The sequence below is a fragment of the Staurois parvus genome, unplaced genomic scaffold, assembly GCF_062004578.1.
Source record: "Staurois parvus isolate SC_StPar_1 unplaced genomic scaffold, SC_StPar_1.0 ptg000189l, whole genome shotgun sequence".
In the NCBI taxonomy this organism is placed as follows: Eukaryota; Metazoa; Chordata; class Amphibia; order Anura; family Ranidae; genus Staurois; species Staurois parvus.
This window is the reverse complement of record NW_028317985.1, coordinates 421286-427500: the sequence shown is the minus strand read 5'-3', so window position 1 is coordinate 427500 and position 6215 is coordinate 421286. Positions and strand designations below refer to the sequence as shown.

Genomic DNA, 6215 nt, shown 5'->3' with positions numbered 1-6215 from the left:
CCACACACCCCTAATCCCACCTTATTTCCACTCATCCAATAGGAGCGGGCAAGTGGAAATTTCAAGGGCTGTATATATTTTTATATATATATATGTGTGTGTGTAGCTAGGGGAATCTGGACTCCAATTGTTAGCTGAGTAACAGCCTTTGAGTAATAGCTAGCAGGCGGGAATTGATGGTCAGAGCTGAGAGGCTCTGCAGACCAGCCATCTGGAATTTACTCCTGCTCTAAAACTTTGGAGAAAGGTCTAAAAGCAATGGGTGGATCTGAGGAGTGACTTATCTGCACTTTTGAGGGAGCCTGACCAATCTCCAACAGGAGGCTTGGCAAGGGGCCAGGAAAACCCTTAAAAGTGATTAAGCCTGCTCAGTAGCAGGAGCCTTTGAGTGGAAGAGGGAGATAGATGTTAGAAGATGGAGACAGTAGCCTGTGAGGGGGCCCAGGGATTCACTCAGAGCTGCTGGATTAAGGATGATCTGGGGTTTAGGATGGTACATCAGGAGAGGCTGGCTAGCTCTCCAGAAGACGATTTTTGGTGCAAAGACTTGTAAATAGTTTCAGGAACTTTGTCTTCTGTTCCAGTTCCATTGTGCATCCCATACACTCCTTACCCTATCCAGGTTGTAAAATTTCCTAATAAAACTTCAAAACAAACTCAAGTACTGGTCACTGTCTCCCGGTTGCAAGTATGAATGGAAAATGTGTGTTGCCTGGCTGTGCAGGACTACAGGGAGACCCAAATCTATTGCAACTCCTAGTTGAGAAAAATTTTGATAGTTGCTGTGCTTGGTTAAATAAGCCTGATGTCTTCCAAATGATAGGTTCACTTTAAGTTAGAATACAATTTAGTGACACCTCTTTCAGCTGCACCCAGAGTCTTGCTCCTTTCATCCTCCACCACTGTATATTTGTGTATTCAGAAATACAGAACTTGATTTATGTCTTTGACTCCCTGTGGGCACAAATATGTTAAAGGTAATATTTTTTCTATTTTGCTTTGCTCTACATATTGTTGTGTGATCAGCAGAAACGGATACACTGCTTACTTCTATATGTCATTAATAAATAAAAAAACAGAACAGATCCAGGACAATGGCTAAATTAGTTTAGCTGGTGGGTATAACTTGGTGAGTTCTCGGAGGCTTGTTATGTGTAAGAAAATGTCTACTGATGTTTTAGAGGCATTTTTTAATAGAACACAATATAAATAGCAAGTAAAATAACTTTCCAAAAGACTAAACAGCAAAACTAAAAGAAGACTGTAACTCAAAACAGCATAAATGTATTAACGGACAGATTCTCAGAAGGTCAACTTCTACATCCATGATGTCCACCTAGAAGTAAAGTTTAGCTATAAGTAGAACCTGGTGGACCTAGTTAGCTTCTGGCTTCCAAATTGCTTGGTTTTTCCAACACTGGGATCTTTTTGCCGTTATTCTCAGCTCTGTTCTGACCTATCAGAGAATTTTGAACGTTCCTGTGTAACTTTATAGCATTCCGCTCCCTCCTGTAATATTCTCTAAAATATAAAATAAATTGAACAACCAGCAGGGAAAGTGGAAGTGCCTCCTCATGGGCACAGCAGGCATCCAAAACTGGGAACCCAAAGATCTCACCTATAGTCTTTGAGAGATATGATATTCTGTAATGTGGTTTAGTTCTCCTTCATCAACAAAAATCTGAGATCTCTACTCTTCTGGGAAGGCTTTCCACAAGATATTGGAGGGTGTCTATTGAAAGTTTCACCTGTTCAGCCAACAGAACATTTGTGAGATCAAGTCTTAATGTTGGATAAAAACAGTTGGATTGCAGTTGGCATTCCAATTCATTCCAAAGGAATTCCTTAGGGTTGAAGTTAGGGTTTTGTGCAGACTGCTTGGTTTCCACACCAAACTCTTTAATCCATGTCTTTTTGGATCTGGCTTTGTGCACAGGGGCACAGTCATGCCGGAATTGTTATCACTGAGACAGTACAGTATTTGTGGATTCATGAACTGATGTTGGATCAGAATTCCTGGCTCCCAATTGGCATTTCAATTCATCCCAAGGGTATTCAGTAGGGTTGAGGCCAATCAAGTTCCTCTATGCCAAACCATGTTTTTATGGACCTGGCTTTGTGCATAGTGTCCCAGTCATGGTGGAACAGAAAAGTACCTTCCTCAAACTGTTGCCACAGCATTGGAAGGGCACAAATGTGTAAAATGCCTTTGTATGCCATAACATTAGCAGTACCCTTCACTGGAAACATCTCAACTAAATCATTTTAAAGGGTTTCCACATATTTACTGGCCTACACGTAGGTGTGATGGTCAGGTGTCCACAAACTGTTGGTAATATAGTGTAAATGATGTAATGCTGGGCCCTTTATTCCATAGCAGTAGTGTGGTTGCTGATAAATATGATATATATAAAAATATCTATCTTAATAATAATAATAATTATATATATATATACAGTAAAAATAATGTATATTATAGTAAACTGGACATTTCAGCACACATTTGTATAGATTTCCCTGTGAATGAGATTTTGTGTTTAGTAAAGTGAAGCCATCACATTGACTAGAAAACACCCTAACAGCTGCTGACCGCCAGGACTTCATAATCATAGTACACTAATCCAAATTATGCCCAACAGATGTTCCCTACTGTAGCATTTATATATTGGATTGCTGGGTAACACGGATGTGTCAGTATATTAAACAACCTGTTATTAAATCATTTACTCTTACTAGGATAAACAGACTTGCTGAGTCTCTATAAAGAGGACCTGTCCTGACCTGCACTTATGAAGTATGCTGCCTTGAATGAGGACACCCTTTTTCGTCCATGTTGTTCCAGATATGTGATTTTTCAGAGATAAAAGCCAGAGCTCCCTTCATTTCAGTCTTGGCTTGTAGGACATCAGATACAATACAGCTGTCTGCATGCGGTACGTGTGAAAAGTACAAATTAATGAAATTCTGTAATAATTAATATATCATTAAATTTACTTTTTAAATGAATGCCTTGTAAGTACCTGAATTTGACCTGGTATCAGCCTCTTGCAGTCACGGTACAGCAGGGCTAGAGTGCAAGAGGTGAAGCAGTACAAAGCACCAACCAGTTAATGTGTTGAAAATAAACAGGCTGATAGGAGGAGAGAGTTGAGTGACAGAGAGATGAGCTTATAACTGTGCTGCTTCTCTTTTCACTGTCCATTCACAAGCTGGGGGCTGGTCTGGGATGACTGGGGTTTAGAGAATGTGGGTTAAATGCTGTCGATCATCAGACTAAGGACATCTAGCGGCAGAAAACAAGTGCTGTGGAGGAATCTATAGACAGAAGGTGAATATTTCAGCAAAAGTTTGATTTTGTTATTTAGAGCAAGTGAGTATAATCATGCTGACTACGGACTTCAAGTGTCAGAAAAAAGTACTGGATTGAAGCAGAATATTGCAGCAAAAGCTGAATTTACTATTTTATCTTTCAATGAGCTATTCATTCTTTCCTTTAATATATTTGACTGGAGTTCTGTGTTAAATGGCACTTGGCAGGAAAGGCTTTGGGGAGCTGCTGACTTGTTTTTGAAGTTTCAGGCCACAAAGCTGTCTATCTTATTCTTCCTATGATGGAGCTGGAGTAGGGGAAGCGGAGAGCTGGACTCTAAACTCTTTGGTATTCTGATCACATTGTGGCAGTTCTCTAAAGCTCTGGAGAGCTTTGATGGGGCCCATGGAATTATCAAGAACATGACACAATGAAACATCTGTAAGTAGTAGATATACAACACGTTTCTGGGGTTATACAAGAGTCCCTCTTCATCAGGATAGAGAGTGATTGTGTAGGAGGGGTCTCAATGGCCAATTTTAAGCCCAGTAATGAATTTTTAGTGAATGCAGTTAAAAGTTTGCTTGGGTCAATTGTCCACTAGGCAGACGGGTCAGTATGGCACCCCATCCTAAATAGTTTCCATATGAAGAAAAATATATTTGAAATATATTTTTAAAAATATTCTTTCCATATATATTGCCATATATTTCCCCCTTTGTAATGTACAGCGCTGAGCGAACCATTGGCGCTTTATAAATACTGTATAATAATAATAATAATAATAATATATTTGAAATGCTACAATTTTTGCCATATTCAATATATTTAAAAATATATTTCAATAAATATATATATATATATATATATATATATATACACACACATATATATATATATATATATATATATATATATACTGCATGTTGGAAGGCATTTTTATTACAAAATATAAGAAAATATTTTTAAAAATACATTTCAAATATACTGTATGTCTTTAAAGATACAAATCTACATTTTTGGAATGCATTTACAAATATATGTAAAAATATGTGTTAAAATTACTTTCTTATATGTTAAAAAAAATCTGAAGAATATATTTGAAATGTATTTTTCAAAATATTTTTCATATATTTTGTAAAAAAAAAACGCATTTCAACATGCAATATATATATATATATATATATATATATATTGAAATATATTGAATATGACCAAAATTGTAGCATTTCAAATACATGGCATTATATTTGGGAAGAGTGTTTGTAAAATATATTTCAAATATATTACATCAAAGGAAAAGGAGGGCACTGTGGTCTGTATATTCAATGTCATCTTGGAATAGGTTTGACTATAATACCTTTCGATACATAGATACATGCATACAATGGGGGAAATTACTAAAACTGGAGCACTCAGAATCTGGTGCATCTGTGCATGGTGGCCAGTCAGCTTCTAACTTCAGCTTGTCCAATTAAGTTTTGATAACAAAACCTGGAAGCTGATTACATATGGAAGCGCTTTACATATATATATATATATGTATGATGTATATTATACATTCAAATCAGTCCCTAACCCTCAAGATATAAATACATTCAATGAAGAATTATACCAAAAAACTTATATAGTATAAAAATTCAAAAGAAAAAAAGAAATATAAAATATATCAAATAAATATTTTATATTTCTTTTTTTATTTTGAATTTTTATACTATATACATTTTTTTTGTATAATTCTTCATTGAATATTGATTTTATTTTATTAGCGCTGTTTTGATGTTTTATATTATATTTTTTTGTGTTTACACTAAGGAGCAGCAGCATCTACTTAGTAATTTCATATATCTATATTGTACCGCGCTCCAAAATTAATAAATCTAAGTGCTCTAAAATAAATGAATAAATATTGTATATAACTAAAAATTCAATAATAATCTATATCCATAATACTTAAATTCATAATTGCATAATACTTGAATCCATAATTGAAGTGAAAAAAAAAAAAAAAAAAAAAATTTCATTAATATTTGTGAATCAATGCAAAAAAAAAAAACTGCGTGCCTGAAAAATTATTCAAAAGTGAAAAAATATATAATGATATATAATGAAAATATAAAAAATAGTTCAGTTCATACGAATTGAGATGGTAATGTGAATCAATCTGATTGACGTGGTAAGTCTATGTTCATGACATGAACCTCTCTCTCCTTCCTCCTCTCCTTTCTCCTCAATTCAGCTTTTCTCAATTAGGACTTTCTCCTCTATCTGCTTGGCTTATTCTCACATGGTATCAGCAAAAGTAACGCTTTTGTGTAAATAAATCCAGGTCCTCCTGCAAACAGCCCTGCAGGTGTGTGTGTGTTCACTCGCTATACTCGCCGTTTCCTCTGTGGATGCGTGATGACGTCACCGCCCCTCCCCTACGCGTTACGCTACAGGGACTCGTAGCTTCCTCTGGGGGATGTAGTTTTTTAGTTTTGTAGTTATATTTTCATTATATATCATTAAATATTTTTTCACTTTTGAATAATTTTTCAGGCACGCAGTTTTTTTTTTTTTGCATTGATTCACAAATATTAATGAAATTTTTTTTTTTTTTTTTTTTTCACTTCAATTATGGATTCAAGTATTATGCAATTATGAATTTAAGTATTATGGATATAGATTATTATTGAATTTTTAGTTATATACAATATTTATTTATTTATTTTAGAGCACTTAGATTTATTAATTTTGGAGCGCGGTACAATATAGATATATGAAATTAACATCCATACACCTGGAGAGGGTGTAAAAAGTACCTGGCGATCTAAATACTTAATTATTTAATTAAGCACGTCAATTGATTTATTAGTTGTTCACTTTATTCATAAATTCAATATTATTAGTATTTTTATACACT

General features: G+C 34.8%; 1 long non-coding RNA gene across 1 annotated transcript in view; it reads left to right on the top strand.

The window, feature by feature from the left end:
• The window catches only part of LOC149461985 (uncharacterized), an 84280-nt gene extending 81274 nt beyond the window's left edge, over positions 1-3006 (top strand). Inside the window, exon 2 of the long non-coding RNA XR_016312745.1 lies at positions 2737-3006. This is a non-coding gene — a long non-coding RNA (uncharacterized LOC149461985). The remainder of the gene's footprint in view (positions 1-2736) is intronic.
• Positions 3007-6215: the final 3209 nt, after the last annotated feature.